Here is an 18,662-nt window from a genome sequence, read left to right on the forward strand (position 1 = left end):
CATGAAACTTAAACTGGAACTGAAGAAAAAGTATAATAGATATTGAAAAGATAAATACAAGTTGAATAGTTGAATGTCTTGTCTTCGTTTTAAAGTTTGAATGGTGGCTCTATGTCAATGTATGTGGAAGTAGTAAGAGTTTAAAAATGAGTAAGTTGAATGAGGATTTGAAGGGTCTCCCCATTGAAATACATTATAAATTTTTGTTGAATAAAGTTGAATAAAATTAAAAATATAAATGTTAAAAATATGAAAAATAGAAGCAGTGTTGTCCAAAAGAATAGGAATCTAACGGTGTTTGAATGGTTTTTCTAAGTTGAACGGTTTTGAAGGAGTAGGCTTTCAAAAAACGTACGGAATAGATAATAACTAGAAAGTGCATTTTCTGAAGAAACTGCAGTGTGAATGCTTGAATCTGAATGTATGCACTGAAATGAATTAATTACTGAATTTAAGTTAAAAATCTTGAATGAGATAAAAAAAAAAAAAACCCGAATTTAACCTGAAAACAACAGTGCTGAACTGCTAAAAGCTGAAGGTTACACAGAAGAAGAAGTTGGAAAAAAGCTGAAAATGTTTTAATTGTAAATTAGAAAAACCTAAGAAATGAGAAAAGAACATTTAGAGTCAGAAAACATCTGAAAGAATATTAAAAGGTCATATTCTTTGAATCACTGAATGACTAAAATGTGATCCCTCCACTTGGATCCACACAGTTTAAAAAGTTTAAATGCCTGAGCTTTGAAAGACAAGATGTTGGAAAGAGAACAACGATGGCGACGTTTTGAGGGTAAAATGATGGCTGTAACACTGTGGAGACAGCAGCAGTTGAAAGAGAAGTGTTTAAGATGAATCTTGGCAGAGTGAGAGAGAGAGCTCGTTAAGCAGGCAGGTGTGAGCCTGGTTGCTATAGTGACCGCACCCAATGGCTCCATACACACGGACACAGACATGCACCTCACTTTTGCTGCTTAAAATGAACAGAAAAGTCAGGCCGAAACAAATCGTTCCCATATGAAAAGTACAAGTCGTATTGACGAAATTCTTTCACCGTGAGCGACAGCAATGTCTAGTCTACTGAATTCTCAGTTTTCATGCCTGTGGAGTTTATTATATGGACGTGGTGACAGTGGAAAGACACCATGCTCTTCTGATTTTCAAAAGAACCTTCTGAGCCATTTTAACATTAGAGTCTATGGAAGAGTTGGAGGGAGGAGGCTGTGCATTGGTGACATTTATGAAAGAACCATAACACCTAGGACAATAGTAAACACATTGGATGAAAGAGGACAGCGATGGCTACGTTTTGAGGGTAAAATGGTGGCTGTAGAGCAAACGCTGTGGACACAGCAGCAGTTTTAAAAAATATTTTAAGATTAATTTTTTTGCTCCTCTCACTCTAGCAGTTGAGCTCTCTCACTCTAGCCCCAACATTCCGTCCCATACACACCCATTATAAACTCTGAAACGGGTGAAAAAACATCATGAAACTTAAACTGGAACTGAAGAAAAAGTATAATAGATATTGAAAAGATAAATACAAGTTGAATAGTTGAATGTCTTGTCTTCGTTTTAAAGTTTGAATGGTGGCTCTATGTCAATGTATGTGGAAGTAGTAAGAGTTTAAAAATGAGTAAGTTGAATGAGGATTTGAAGGGTCTCCCCATTGAAATACATTATAAATTTTTGTTGAATAAAGTTGAATAAAATTAAAAATATAAATGTTAAAAATATGAAAAATAGAAGCAGTCATGTCCAAAAGAATAGGAATCTAACGGTGTTTGAATGGTTTTTCTAAGTTGAACGGTTTTGAAGGAGTAGGATTACAAAAAACGTACGGAATAGATAAAATATAATAATAATAATAAAGATTAGAAGAACAATACTGTGAATGCTTTTCAAGCATTCACACTAATAAAGATTCGAATAACAATACTGTGAATGCTTTTCAAGCATTCACACTAATAATAATAATAACTAGAAAGTGCATTTTCTGAAGAAACTGCAGTGTGAATGCTTGAATCTGAATGTATGCACTGAAATGAATTAATTGCTGAATTTTGAGTTAAAAATATTGAATGAGATTAAAAAAAAACAACAAAAAAAAAACGAATTTAACCTGAAAACAAAGGTGCTGAACTGCTAAAAGCTGAAGGTTACACAGAAGAAGGAGTTGGAAAAAAACTGAAAATGTTTTAAATGTAAATTAGAAAACCCTAAGAAATGAGAAAAGAACATTTAGAGTCAGAAAACATCTGAATGAATATTAAAAGGTCATATTCTTTGAATCACTGAATGACTCAAATGTGATCCCTCCACTTTGATCCACACAGTTTAAAAAGTTTAAATGCCTGAGCTTTGAAAGACACGGTGTTGGAAAGAGAACAATAATGGCGACAATTTGAGGGTAAAATGATGGCTTTAACACTGTGGACACAGCAGCAGTTGAAAGAGAAGTGTTTAAGATTAATTTTGGCAGAGTGGCAGAGAGAGCTCGTTAAGCAGGCAGGTGTGAGCCTGGTTGCTATAGTGACCGCACCCAATGGCTCCATACACACGTACACAGACATGCACCTCACTTTTGCTGCTTAAAATGAACAGAAAAGTCAGGCCCAAACAAATTCTTCCCAAATGAAAAGTACATGTCGTATTGACAAAATTCTTTCACCGTGAGCGACAGCCATGTCTAGTCTACCTAATTCTCAGTTTTCATGCCTGTGGAGTTTATTATATGGACGTGGTGACAGTGTAAAGACACCATGCTCTTCTGATTTTCAAACGAACCTTCTGAGCCATTTTAACATTAGAGTCTATGGAAGAGTTGGAGGGAGGAGGCTGTGCATTGGTGACATTTATGAAAGAACCATAACACCTAGTACAATAGTAAACACATTGGATGAAAGAGGACAGCCATGGCTACGTTTTGAGGGTAAAATCATACCTGTAGAGCAAACGCTGTGGACACAGCAGCAGTTTTAAAAAAGATTTTAAGATTAATTTTTTTGCTCCTCTCACTCTAGCAGTTGAGCTGTCTCACTCTAGCCCCAACATTCCGTCCCATACACACCCATTATAAACTCTGAAACGGGTGAAAAAACATCATGAAACTTAAACTGGAACTGAAGAAAAAGTATAATAGATATTGAAAAGATAAATACAAGTTGAATAGTTGAATGTCTTGTCTTCGTTTTAAAGTTTGAATGGTGGCTCTATGTCAATGTATGTGGAAGTAGTAAGAGTTTAAAAATGAGTAAGTTGAAAAAGGATTTGAAGGGTCTCCCCATTGAAATACATTATAAATTTTTGTTGAATAAAGTTGAATAAAATTAAAAATATAAATGTTAAAAATATGAAAAATAGAAGCAGTGTTGTCCAAAAGAATAGGAATCTAACGGTGTTTGAATGGTTTTTCTAAGTTGAACGGTTTTGAAGTTATAGGATTACAAAAAACGTACGGAATACAGAATAAAATATAATAATAATAACTAGAAAGTGCATTTTCTGAAGAAACTGCAGTGTGAATGCTTGAATATGAATGTATGGACTGAAATGAATTAATTACTGAATTTAAGTTAAAAATCTTGAATGAGATAAAAAAAAAAACCCGAATTTAACCTGAAAACAAAGGTGCTGAACTGCTAAAAGCTGAAGGTTACACAGAAGAAGGAGTTGGAAAAAAACTGAAAATGTTTTAAATGTAAATTAGAAAACCCTAAGAAATGAGAAAAGAACATTTAGAGTCAGAAAACATCTGAATGAATATTAAAAGGTCATATTCTTTGAATCACTGAATGACTCAAATGTGATCCCTCCACTTTGATCCACACAGTTTAAAAAGTTTAAATGCCTGAGCTTTGAAAGACACGGTGTTGGAAAGAGAACAATAATGGCGACAATTTGAGGGTAAAATGATGGCTGTAACACTGTGGACACAGCAGCAGTTGAAAGAGAAGTGCTTAAGATGAATCTTGGTACAGTGGCAGGCAGAGCTCGTTAAGCAGGCAGGTGTGAGCCTGGTTGCTATAGTGACTGCACCCAATGGCTCCATACACACGTACACAGACATGCGCCTCACTTTTGCTGCTTAAAATGAACAGAAAAGTCAGGCCGAAACAAATCGCTCCCAAATGAAAAGTATAGGTCGTATTGACGAAATTCTTTCACCGTGAGCGACAGCAGCTTCTAGTCTACCTAATTCTCAGTTTTCATGCCTGTGGAGCTTATTATATGGACGTGGTGACAGTAGAAAGACACCATGCTCTTCTGATTTTCAAACGAACCTTCTGAGCCATTTTAACATTAGAGTCTATGGAAGAGTTGGAGGGAGGAGGCTGTGCATTGGTGACATTTATGAAAGAACTATAACACCTAGTACAATAGTAAACACATTGGATGAAAGAGGACAGCCATGGCTACGTTTTGAGGGTAAAATCATACCTGTAGAGCAAACGCTGCGGACACAGCAGCAGTTTTAAAAAAGATTTTAAGATTAATTTTTTTGCTCCTCTCACTCTAGCAGTTGAGCTGCCTCACTCTAGCCCCAACATTCCGTCCCATACACACCCATTATAAACTCTGAAACGGGTGAAAAAACATCATGAAACTTAAACTGGAACTGAAGAAAAAGTATAATAGATATTGAAAAGATAAATACAAGTTGAATAGTTGAATGTCTTGTCTTCGTTTTAAAGTTTGAATGGTGGCTCTATGTCAACGTATGTGGAAGTAGTAGGAGTTTAAAAATGAGTAAGTTGAATGAGAATTTGAAGGGTCTCCCCATTGAAATACATGGGAAATTTTTGTTGAATAAAGTTGAATAAAATTAAAAATATAAATGTTAAAAATATGAAAAATAGAAGCAGTCATGTCCAAAATAATAGGAATCTAACGATGTTTGAATGGTTTTTCTAAGTTGAACGGTTTTGAAGGAGTAGGATTACAAAAAACGTACGGAATAGATAAAATATAATAATAACTAGAAAGTGCATTTTCTGAAGAAACTGCAGTGTGAATGCTTGAATCTGAATGTATGCACTGAAATGAATTAATTGCTGAATTTTGAGTTAAAAATATTGAATGAGATTAAAAAAATAAAAATAAAAAAAAAACGAATTTAACCTGAAAACAAAGGTGCTGAACTGCTAAAAGCTGAAGGTTACACAGAAGAAGGAGTTGGAAAAAAACTGAAAATGTTTTAAATGTAAATTAGAAAACCCTAAGAAATGAGAAAAGAACATTTAGAGTCAGAAAACATCTGAATGAATATTAAAAGGTCATATTCTTTGAATCACTGAATGACTCAAATGTGATCCCTCCACTTTGATCCACACAGTTTAAAAAGTTTAAATGCCTGAGCTTTGAAAGATACGGTGTTGGAAAGAGAACAATAATGGCGACAATTTGAGGGTAAAATGATGGCTGTAACACTGTGGACACAGCAGCAGTTGAAAGAGAAGTGCTTAAGATGAATCTTGGTACAGTGGCAGGCAGAGCTCGTTAAGCAGGCAGGTGTGAGCCTGGTTGCTATAGTGACCGCACCCAATGGCTCCATACACACGCACACAGACATGCGCCTCACTTTTGCTGCTTAAAATGAACAGAAAAGTCAGGCCGAAACAAATCGCTCCCAAATGAAAAGTATAGGTCGTATTGACAAAATTCTTTCACCGTGAGCGACAGCAATGTCTAGTCTACCTAATTCTCAGTTTTCATGCCTGTGGAGCTTATTATATGGACGTGGTGACAGTGGAAAGACACCATGCTCTTCTGATTTTCAAACGAACCTTCTGAGCCATTTTAACATTAGAGTCTATGGAAGAGTTGGAGGGAGGAGGCTGTGCATTGGTGACATTTATGAAAGAACCATAACACCTAGTACAATAGTAAACACATTGGATGAAAGAGGACAGCCATGGCTACGTTTTGAGGGTAAAATCATACCTGTAGAGCAAACGCTGCGGACACAGCAGCAGTTTTAAAAAAGATTTTAAGATTAATTTTTTTGCTCCTCTCACTCTAGCAGTTGAGCTGCCTCACTCTAGCCCCAACATTCCGTCCCATACACACCCATTATAAACTCTGAAACGGGTGAAAAAACATCATGAAACTTAAACTGGAACTGAAGAAAAAGTATAATAGATATTGAAAAGATAAATACAAGTTGAATAGTTGAATGTCTTGTCTTCGTTTTAAAGTTTGAATGGTGGCTCTATGTCAATGTATGTGGAAGTAGTAAGAGTTTAAAAATGAGTAAGTTGAATGAGGATTTGAAGGGTCTCCCCATTGAAATACATTATAAATTTTTGTTGAATAAAGTTGAATAAAATTAAAAATATAAATGTTAAAAATATGAAAAATAGAAGCAGTGTTGTCCAAAAGAATAGGAATCTAACGGTGTTTGAATGGTTTTTCTAAGTTGAACGGTTTTGAAGGAGTAGGATTACAAAAAACGTACGGAATACAGAATAAAATATAATAATAATAATAAAGATTAGAAGAACAATACTGTGAATGCTTTTCAAGCATTCACACTAATAATAAAGATTCGAAGAACAATACTGTGAATGCTTTTCAAGCATTCACACTAATAATAACTAGAAAGTGCATTTTCTGAAGAAACTGCAGTGTGAATGCTTGAATCTGAATGTATGCACTGAAATGAATTAATTGCTGAATTTTGAGTTAAAAATATTGAATGAGATTAAAAAAAAACAAAAAAAAAAAACGAATTTAACCTGAAAACAAAGGTGCTGAACTGCTAAAAGCTGAAGGTTACACAGAAGGAGTTGGAAAAAAACTGAAAATGTTTTAAATGTAAATTAGAAAACCCTAAGAAATGAGAAAAGAACATTTAGAGTCAGAAAACATCTGAATGAATATTAAAAGGTCATATTCTTTGAATCACTGAATGACTCAAATGTGATCCCTCCACTTTGATCCACACAGTTTAAAAAGTTTAAATGCCTGAGCTTTGAAAGATACGGTGTTGGAAAGAGAACAATAATGGCGACAATTTGAGGGTAAAATGATGGCTGTAACACTGTGGACACAGCAGCAGTTGAAAGAGAAGTGCTTAAGATGAATCTTGGTACAGTGGCAGGCAGAGCTCGTTAAGCAGGCAGGTGTGAGCCTGGTTGCTATAGTGACCGCACCCAATGGCTCCATACACACGTACACAGACATGCGCCTCACTTTTGCTGCTTAAAATGAACAGAAAAGTCAGGCCCAAACAAATCGTTCCCATATGAAAAGTAAAAGTCGTATTGACAAAATTCTTTCACCGTGAGCGACAGCAGCTTCTAGTCTACTGAATTCTCAGTTTTCATGCCTGTGGAGTTTATTATATGGACGTGGTGACAGTGGAAAGACACCATGCTCTTCTGATTTTCAAACGAACCTTCTGAGCCATTTTAACATTAGAGTCTATGGAAGAGTTGGAGGGAGGAGGCTGTGCATTGGTGACATTTATGAAAGAACCATAACACCTAGTACAATAGTAAACACATTGGATGAAAGAGGACAGCCATGGCTACGTTTTGAGGGTAAAATCATACCTGTACAGTAAACGCTGTGGACACAGCAGCAGTTTTAAAAAATATTTTAAGATTAATTTTTTTGCTCCTCTCACTCTAGCAGTTGAGCTGCCTCACTCTAGCCCCAACATTCCGTCCCATACACACCCATTATAAACTCTGAAACGGGTGAAAAAACATCATGAAACTTAAACTGGAACTGAAGAAAAAGTATAATAGATATTGAAAAGATAAATACAAGTTGAATAGTTGAATGTCTTGTCTTCGTTTTAAAGTTTGAATGGTGGCTCTATGTGAACGTATGTTGAAGTAGTAAGAGTTTAAAAATGAGTAAGTTGAATGAGAATTTGAAGGGTCTCCCCATTGAAATACATGGGAAATTTTTGTTGAATAAAGTTGAATAAAATTAAAAATATAAATGTTAAAAATGAGAAAAATAGAAGCAATGTTGTCCAAAATAATAGGAATCTAACGGTGTTTGAATGGTTTTTCTAAGTTGAACGGTTTTGAAGGAGTAGGCTTTCAAAAAACGTACGGAAAAATAATAAAATATAATAACTAGAAAGTGCATTTTCTGAAGAAACTGCAGTGTGAATGCTTGAATCTGAATGTATGGCTGAAATGAATTAATTGCTGAATTTTGAGTTAAAAATATTGAATGAAATAAAAAAAAATAAAAAAACCAAATTTAACCTGAAAACAAAGGTGCTGAACTGCTAAAAGCTGAAGGTTACACAGAAGAAGAAGTTGGAAAAAAGCTGAAAATGTTTTAAATGTAAATTAGAAAACCCTAAGAAATGAGAAAAGAACATTTAGAGTCAAAAAACATCTGAATGAATATTAAAAGGTCATATTCTTTGAATTACTGAATGAAGAAAATGTGATCCCTCCACTTTGATCCACACAGTTTAAAAAGTTTAAATGCCTGAGCTTTGAAAGACACTGTCTTGGAAAGAGAACAATAATGGCGACATTTTGAGGGTAAAATGATGGCTGTAACACTGTGGACACAGCAGCAGTTGAAAGAGAAGTGCTAAAGATGAATCTTGGTACAGTGGCAGGCAGAGCTCGTTAAGCAGGCAGGTGTGAGCCTGGTTGCTATAGTGACTGCACCCAATGGCTCCATACACACGTACACAGACATGCGCCTCACTTTTGCTCCTTAAAATGAACAGAAAATTCAGGGCGAAACAAATCGTTCCCAAATGAAAAGTATAGGTCGTATTGACAAAATTCTTTCACCGTGAGCGGCAGCAATGTCCAGTCTACCGAATTCTCAGTTTTCATGCCTGTGGAGTTTATTATATGGACGTGGTGACAGTGGAAAGACACCATGCTCTTCTGATTTTCAAACGAACCTTCTGAGAAAGTTTAACATTAGAGTCTATGGAAGAGTTGGAGGGAGGAGGCTGTGCATTGGTGACATTTACGAAAGAACCATAACACCTAGGACAATAGTAAACACATTGGATGAAAGAGGACAGCGATGGCTACGTTTTGAGGGTAAAATCATACCTGTAGAGCAAACGCTGCGGACACAGCAGCAGTTTTAAAAAAGATTTTAAGATTAATTTTTTTGCTCCTCTCACTCTAGCAGTTGAGCTGCCTCACTCTAGCCCCAACATTCCGTCCCATACACACCCATTATAAACTCTGAAACGGGTGAAAAAACATCATGAAACTTAAACTGGAACTGAAGAAAAAGTATAATAGATATTGAAAAGATAAATACAAGTTGAATAGTTGAATGTCTTGTCTTCGTTTTAAAGTTTGAATGGTGGCTCTATGTCAATGTATGTGGAAGTAGTAAGAGTTTAAAAATGAGTAAATTGAATGAGAATTTGAAGGGTCTCCCCATTGAAATACATGGGAAATTTTTGTTGAATAAAGTTGAATAAAATTAAAAATATAAATGTTAAAAATGAGAAAAATAGAAGCAGTCATGTCCAAAAGAATAGGAATCTAATGGTGTTTGAATGGTTTTTCTAAGTTGAACGGTTTTGAAGGAGTAGGAGTACAAAAAACGTACGGAATAGATAAAATAGAATAACTAGAAAGTGCATTTTCTGAAGAAACTGCAGTGTGAATGCTTGAATCTGAATGTATGCACTGAAATGAAATTAATTACTGAATTTAAGTTAAAAATCTTGAATGAGATAAAAAAAAAACCCGAATTTAACCTGAAAACAAAAGTGCTGAACTGCTAAAAGCTGAAGGTTACACAGAAGAAGAAGTTGGAAAAAAGCTGAAAATGTTTTAATTGTAAATTAGAAAAACCTAAGAAATGAGAAAAGAACATTTAGAGTCAGAAAACATCTGAAAGAATATTAAAAGGTCATATTCTTTGAATCACTGAATGACTAAAATGTGATCCCTCCACTTGGACCCACACAGTTTAAAAAGTTTACATCTCTGAGCTTTGAAAGACAAGATGTTGGAAAAAGAACAACGATGGCGACGTTTTGAGGGTAAAATGATGGCTGTAACACTGTGGACACAGCAGCAGTTGAAAGAGAAGTGCTTAAGATTAATTTTGGCAGAGTGAGAGAGAGAGCTCGTTAAGCAGGCAGGTGTGAGCCTGGTTGCTATAGTGACCGCACCCAATGGCTCCATACACACGTACACAGACATGCGCCTCACTTTTGCTGCTTAAAATGAACAGAAAAGTCAGGCCGAAACAAATCGCTCCCAAATGAAAAGTATAGGTCGTATTGACGAAATTCTTTCACCGTGAGCGACAGCAGCTTCTAGTCTACTGAATTCTCAGTTTTCATGCCTGTGGAGTTTATTATATGGACGTGGTGACAGTGGAAAGACACCATGCTCTTCTGATTTTCAAACGAACCTTCTGAGAAAGTTTAACATTAGAGTCTATGGAAGAGTTGGAGGGAGGAGGCTGTGCATTGGTGACATTTATGAAAGAACCATAACACCTAGGACAATAGTAAACACATTGGATGAAAGAGGACAGCCATGGCTACGTTTTGAGGGTAAAATCATACCTGTAGAGCAAACGCTGCGGACACAGCAGCAGTTTTAAAAAATATTTTAAGATTAATTTTTTTGCTCCTCTCACTCTAGCAGTTGAGCTGCCTCACTCTAGCCCCAACATTCCGTCCCATACACACCCATTATAAACTCTGAAACGGGTGAAAAAACATCATGAAACTTAAACTGGAACTGAAGAAAAAGTATAATAGATATTGAAAAGATAAATACAAGTTGAATAGTTGAATGTCTTGTCTTCGTTTTAAAGTTTGAATGGTGGCTCTATGTCAATGTATGTGGAAGTAGTAAGAGTTTAAAAATGAGTAAGTTGAATGAGGATTTGAAGGGTCTCCCCATTGAAATACATTATAAATTTTTGTTGAATAAAGTTGAATAAAATTAAAAATATAAATGTTAAAAATATGAAAAATAGAAGCAGTGTTGTCCAAAAGAATAGGAATCTAACGGTGTTTGAATGGTTTTTCTAAGTTGAACGGTTTTGAAGGAGTGAGATGCCAAAAAATGTACGGAATATATAATAATAATAACTAGAAAGTGCATTTTCTGAAGAAACTGCAGTGTGAATGCTTGAATCTGAATGTATGCACTGAAATGAATTAATTGCTGAATTTTGAGTTAAAAATTTTGAATGAGATTAAAAAAAATCCGAATTTAACGTGAAAACAAAAGTGCTGAACTGCTAAAAGCTGAAGGTTACACAGAAAAAGAAAGTTGGAAAAAAGCTGAAAATGTTTTAATTGTAAATTAGAAAAACCTCAGAACTGAGAAAACAAAATTCAGAGTCAGAAAACATCTGAAAGAACATTAAAAGTTCATATTCTTTGAATCACTGAATGACTAAAATGTGATCCCTCCGCTTGGATCCACACAGTTTAAAAAATGTAAAAGTCTGAGCTTTGAAAGACAATGTTGGAAAGAGAACAACGATGGTGACATTTTGAGGGTAAAATGATGGCTGTAACACTGTGGACACAGCAGCAGTTGAAAGAGAAGTGTTTAAGATGAATCTTGGCAGAGTGAGAGAGAGAGCTCGTTAAGCAGGCAGGTGTGAGCCTGGTTGCTATAGTGACCGCACCCAATGGCTCCATACACACGTACACAGACATGCGCCTCACTTTTGCTGCTTAAAATGAACAGAAAAGTCAGCCCTAAACAAATCGCTCCCAAATGAAAAGTAAAAGTCGTATTGACAAAATTCTTTCACTGTGAGCGACAGCAATGTCTAGTCTACCAAATTCTCAGTTTTCATGTCTGTGGAGTTTATTATATGGACGTGGTGACAGTGGAAAGACACCATGCTCTTCTGATTTTCAAACGAACCTTCTGAGAAAGTTTAACATTAGAGTCTATGGAAGAGTTGGAGGGAGGAGGCTGTGCATTGGTGACATTTACGAAAGAACCATAACACCTAGGACAATAGTAAACACATTGGATGAAAGAGGACAGCCATGGCTACGTTTTGAGGGTAAAATCATACCTGTAGAGCAAACGCTGCGGACACAGCAGCAGTTTTAAAAAAGATTTTAAGATTAATTTTTTTGCTCCTCTCACTCTAGCAGTTGAGCTGCCTCACTCTAGCCCCAACATTCCGTCCCATACACACCCATTATAAACTCTGAAACGGGTGAAAAAACATCATGAAACTTAAACTGGAACTGAAGAAAAAGTATAATAGATATTGAAAAGATAAATACAAGTTGAATAGTTGAATGTCTTGTCTTCGTTTTAAAGTTTGAATGGTGGCTCTATGTCAATGTATGTGGAAGTAGTAAGAGTTTAAAAATGAGTAAATTGAATGAGAATTTGAAGGGTCTCCCCATTGAAATACATGGGAAATTTTTGTTGAATAAAGTTGAATAAAATTAAAAATATAAATGTTAAAAATGAGAAAAATAGAAGCAGTCATGTCCAAAAGAATAGGAATCTAATGGTGTTTGAATGGTTTTTCTAAGTTGAACGGTTTTGAAGGAGTAGGAGTACAAAAAACGTACGGAATAGATAAAATATAATAACTAGAAAGTGCATTTTCTGAAGAAACTGCAGTGTGAATGCTTGAATCTGAATGTATGCACTGAAATGAATTAATTACTGAATTTAAGTTAAAAATCTTGAATGAGATAAAAAAAAAAAAACCCGAATTTAACCTGAAAACAAAAGTGCTGAACTGCTAAAAGCTGAAGGTTACACAGAAGAAGAAGTTGGAAAAAAGCTGAAAATGTTTTAATTGTAAATTAGAAAAACCTAAGAAATGAGAAAAGAACATTTAGAGTCAGAAAACATCTGAAAAAATATTAAAAGGTCATATTCTTTGAATCACTGAATGACTAAAATGTGATCCCTCCACTTGGACCCACACAGTTTAAAAAGTTTACATCTCTGAGCTTTGAAAGACAAGATGTTGGAAAAAGAACAACGATGGCGACGTTTTGAGGGTAAAATGATGGCTTTAACACTGTGGACACAGCAGCAGTTGAAAGAGAAGTGTTTAAGATGAATCTTGGCAGAGTGAGAGAGAGAGCTCGTTAAGCAGGCAGGTGTGAGCCTGGTTGCTATAGTGACCGCACCCAATGGCTCCATACACACGTACACAGACATGCGCCTCACTTTTGCTGCTTAAAATGAACAGAAAAGTCAGGCCGAAACAAATCGCTCCCAAATGAAAAGTAAAAGTCGTATTGACAAAATTCTTTCACCGTGAGCGACAGCAATGTCTAGTCTACCTAATTCTCAGTTTTCATGCCTGTGGAGCTTATTATATGGACGTGGTGACAGTGGAAAGACACCATGCTCTTCTGATTTTCAAACGAACCTTCTGAGCCATTTTAACATTAGAGTCTATGGAAGAGTTGGAGGGAGGAGGCTGTGCATTGGTGACATTTATGAAAGAACCATAACACCTAATACAATAGTAAACACATTGGATGAAAGAGGACAGCCATGGCTACGTTTTGAGGGTAAAATCATACCTGTAGAGCAAACGCTGCGGACACAGCAGCAGTTTTAAAAAAGATTTTAAGATTAATTTTTTTGCTCCTCTCACTCTAGCAGTTGAGCTGCCTCACTCTAGCCCCAACATTCCGTCCCATACACACCCATTATAAACTCTGAAACGGGTGAAAAAACATCATGAAACTTAAACTGGAACTGAAGAAAAAGTATAATAGATATTGAAAAGATAAATACAAGTTGAATAGTTGAATGTCTTGTCTTCGTTTTAAAGTTTGAATGGTGGCTCTATGTCAATGTATGTGGAAGTAGTAAGAGTTTAAAAATGAGTAAGTTGAATGAGGATTTGAAGGGTCTCCCCATTGAAATACATTATAAATTTTTGTTGAATAAAGTTGAATAAAATTAAAAATATAAATGTTAAAAATATGAAAAATAGAAGCAGTGTTGTCCAAAAGAATAGGAATCTAACGGTGTTTGAATGGTTTTTCTAAGTTGAACGGTTTTGAAGTTATAGGATTACAAAAAACGTACGGAATAGATAAAATATAATAATAATAATAATAATAAAGATTAGAATAACAATACTGTGAATGCTTTTCAAGCATTCACACTAACTAGAAAGTGCATTTTCTGAAGAAACTGCAGTGTGAATGCTTGAATCTGAATGTATGCACTGAAATGAATTAATTGCTGAATTTTGAGTTAAAAATATTAAATGAAATTTTAAAAAAACAAACAAAAAAACCCCGAATTTAACCTGAAAACAAAGGTGCTGAACTGCTAAAAGCTGAAGGTTACACAGAAGAAGGAGTTGGAAAAAAACTGAAAATGTTTTAAATGTAAATTAGAAAACCCTAAGAAATGAGAAAAGAACATTTAGAGTCAGAAAACATCTGAATGAATATCAAAAGGTCATATTCTTTGAATCACTGAATGACTCAAATGTGATCCCTCCACTTTGATCCACACAGTTTAAAAAGTTTAAATGCCTGAGCTTTGAAAGATACGGTGTTGGAAAGAGAACAATAATGGCGACAATTTGAGGGTAAAATGATGGCTGTAACACTGTGGACACAGCAGCAGTTGAAAGAGAAGTGCTTAAGATGAATCTTGGCACAGTGGCAGGCAGAGCTCGTTAAGCAGGCAGGTGTGAGCCTGGTTGCTATAGTGACCGCACCCAATGGCTCCATACACACGTACACAGACATGCGCCTCACTTTTGCTGCTTAAAATGAACAGAAAAGTCAGGCCCAAACAAATTCTTCCCAAATGAAAAGTACATGTCGTATTGACAAAATTCTTTCACCGTGAGCGACAGCCATGTCTAGTCTACCTAATTCTCAGTTTTCATGCCTGTGGAGTTTATTATATGGACGTGGTGACAGTGTAAAGACACCATGCTCTTCTGATTTTCAAACGAACCTTCTGAGCCATTTTAACATTAGAGTCTATGGAAGAGTTGGAGGGAGGAGGCTGTGCATTGGTGACATTTATGAAAGAACCATAACACCTAGTACAATAGTAAACACATTGGATGAAAGAGGACAGCCATGGCTACGTTTTGAGGGTAAAATCATACCTGTAGAGCAAACGCTGTGGACACAGCAGCAGTTTTAAAAAAGATTTTAAGATTAATTTTTTTGCTCCTCTCACTCTAGCAGTTGAGCTGTCTCACTCTAGCCCCAACATTCCGTCCCATACACACCCATTATAAACTCTGAAACGGGTGAAAAAACATCATGAAACTTAAACTGGAACTGAAGAAAAAGTATAATAGATATTGAAAAGATAAATACAAGTTGAATAGTTGAATGTCTTGTCTTCGTTTTAAAGTTTGAATGGTGGCTCTATGTCAATGTATGTGGAAGTAGTAAGAGTTTAAAAATGAGTAAGTTGAATGAGGATTTGAAGGGTCTCCCCATTGAAATACATTATAAATTTTTGTTGAATAAAGTTGAATAAAATTAAAAATATAAATGTTAAAAATATGAAAAATAGAAGCAGTGTTGTCCAAAAGAATAGGAATCTAACGGTGTTTGAATGGTTTTTCTAAGTTGAACGGTTTTGAAGTTATAGGATTACAAAAAACGTACGGAATAGATAATAATAATAAAATAGAATAATAATAATAAAGATTAGAAGAACAATACTGTGAATGCTTTTCAAGCATTCACACTAATAATAATAAAGATTAGAAGAACAATACTGTGAATGCTTTTCAAGCATTCACACTAATAAAGATTAGAAGAACAATACTGTGAATGCTTTTCAAGCATTCACACTAATAATAAAGATTAGAAGAACAATACTGTGAATGCTTTTCAAGCATTCACACTAATAAAGATTAGAATAACAATACTGTGAATGCTTTTCAAGCATTCACACTAATAAAGATTAGAATAACAATACTGTGAATGCTTTTCAAGCATTCACACTAATTAGTCATTGTCAGTTGTTGATTTGTCCTGTTCTCATTGTGTGACGAATTATGATGGCTGTTTGGTAGCTGTTTGCATACTGTTGAAATCTCCCAATTCTTTGAATCTTTGGGCTGAAGGAAGGACAGTACTCGGTGTATAAATGCTCAATCAACAATCATTTATTTCCATACAATTCAATACTTATGAGCATTAGAACCATCATGATGGGGAGACCTGCCTGCAGAGGGTCACAGCAAGTCTCAAAATGGTGACGGGTTACTCAGCTTTTTATACTCTCTAGTGGCCCCCACCTGGTCGTAAAAGCCTAAACATTCACATTCTTTCTCTCTTACGGCGCCTAAGTTGTGACCTCGGCTCCCTGTCTTTCTGCTCTTCTGAAAGGTGGGGGTCTGGAATGTGGTCTGCTTCTTCTATTATCTGCACAAGGTCCTCTGCACACAACATTCTCTTCATGATTCAGCAGTAAAACATGTCAAGAAACAGTGTAATACATTCAACAGTGTTGAGTAATACAGGTCAAACCAATTGTCACGGTCTCGCTGGCAGACCGTGGGGATGTGGGGAAAGGAGGACCCAAAACGCAGACTCTGCGATGCAAACAGTGCTCTTTATTTACAGTGGAAAGCTGTAAACACAATAACTCCCCGTTGCTCCCTCGAACCCCGTGTGCGTGCTTCCCTCCGACGTCTGTGCTCGTGCTCCCCGCTGTTGTGTTACTGCACACCCTGTGCGTGCTGCCCTTCTGGTCCCTCGTTTCACCTGCAGGACAATACAGAAGCAGCCGTTAACACTGAACCCGCGCGCGCACGCACACACACACACACACACACACACACACGATCCGCACTTCCTAATGCTACACACTGACTTCGAGTCTTAGCTTAATGATCCCGCGCCGGTGGGAGCTCCAACTCTCTCCTAAGTAGCTCCCCCGACGAGCCCTGATCACCAACAGGTGTGGCATGAACTTCAGGTGTGGCCAGTCCTTCCGCAGGGCCACACCCCTCATGCCTGCAGGTGGCTGAGCTCCATCCTCCAGCCACACCCGCAGACATACACACCCATACTGTTAAGGTTCAAAAATTGAGGAAGGAGAGTACAAAACCACCATGGTCCAGAAGCTCTTTGGTCAAACAATGATTTTTAATGACTTCACACGTGTGGGAAGACAGGAATTGGTCTTCAACTTAATCAAAAGCATACACAGATTTTTATAGCATCAGGGTTTGATTTACTGACGCCCCCTTCATACGTCACAGACAGGATATATACATACGTCAAATCAAAACCACAATGACCTTTTAACACAATTTAAAAAGAACATCGTCTTCCATCTTCATAACAGGTGCATCCTGTTACTGCCGGATGCTCGCTTGTCATCTTGACACCTCAGCAGCAGTTCGGCGACAAACTGCTTTTTGCAACCCCAGCAAAACATACTTCAACTTTCCCCTATAAATGAATCTAACTAAAAGTGTGTGTGCTAACCACAATTGCACCCTGTTTCACCTCGCGACTAGCTCCTGACCTCTAACCAGACAGAGAGACAGAAACCACTCTCGTATATGTAATAATCGAACTGAAACTATGGATATATCATCTGTTAAATAAATGTTTTAATCAAGAACCTCTACTAAACATAATAACTGTGTGCATAAGCATCTTAAGGCCTTCTTAAAGCTATCTGTTACATTGTTAAAGCAATGATCATTTTGAATAACCTAGTAATTCAAATGGCCTCGTCTGGCCTGCTCCTCAGAATAACTGTCTGCTTTCACTTCTGCAAACTCTGCAACTTCCTGTCAGCCTGCAACTCAGTCTTTCTGAAAGACAAACACACTTAAACCTCTAAATGCACTATCAATGCTGCAGCTTATATTTTTAATGCAATGGTAATGATGACAATTATTTAACAATAGCAGTAAAATAATTTCCCTGCTCCACAATACCCTGCCTATACATATGAGTGGGACACAGACTAACACAGCACAGTGCAGAAAAACACACACATCACCAAAATAATAATAACAACAATATCAACAGTCAAAACTGCTCACGGACCCCGAGTCCTCCAGAGCTGGGTCCGTGACAGTACCCCCCCTCTAAGGGTCGGCTCCCGACGACCCGAAAACAAAAACACAAACCAAAAACCACAGCACAACCAACCCAGGGCGGGCGGCGGGGGTCCAGGACGGAGGGCCAGAACCAAAACAAGCAAAAACCACAAAAGAAACAACCCCCCCAAGGTCACAGTTCCAAAGTCCGACCACACCCCCTGCAGAGGAGCAAAAAAGGAAAAACGCCACAAAACAGTCTCAGGCGGCCTTACTTTGACTTTTCATACTTTATGTACAATTTGCCAGTACTGCAGTTTTGTGTGTAGTGAGGTGTTTTCATGGTGTTTTCTTGGTGCTTTTACTAAAGGAAGGCTTCTATCAAATTCTTCCACATGTTGTCAAACTGAGCTGTGTGATGAAATGAGTGTGACAGAAACACTCAGACTGTGTTTCTCTGCTTCATCAAGTCAAATCTGGTCCTCAGAGACTGAATAAAGTCCTGTCCCACTAACAGCAGCTCCAACAGTCTGTTCACTGCTTTCTTCCTGTCAGTCTTCATCTTTCTGCTGTGTCTCCTCTTCACACTGACCACTTTCTATCTAACAGTGAGCTCCCAGTGAAGCAGCAGCATTCAGCCTGTTAGAGTCAACACAAATGTCTCCATCCAAGCTCAT

General features: G+C 36.8%; 1 protein-coding gene across 1 annotated transcript in view; it reads left to right on the forward strand.

Moving 5' to 3' along the window:
- The window catches only part of LOC147333744 (butyrophilin-like protein 2), a 189,197-nt gene that overhangs the window by 161,256 nt on the left and 9,279 nt on the right, over positions 1–18,662 (forward strand). The gene's annotated exons all lie outside the window — the stretch shown is intronic.

This window comes from Aulonocara sp. 'chitande type north' Nkhata Bay, linkage group LG3 (genome assembly GCF_057382095.1).
Source record: "Aulonocara sp. 'chitande type north' Nkhata Bay isolate Kocher_YH1m ecotype deep benthic linkage group LG3, A_spYH_male_GT1.1, whole genome shotgun sequence".
NCBI classification, from domain to species: Eukaryota; Metazoa; Chordata; class Actinopteri; order Cichliformes; family Cichlidae; genus Aulonocara; species Aulonocara sp. 'chitande type north' Nkhata Bay.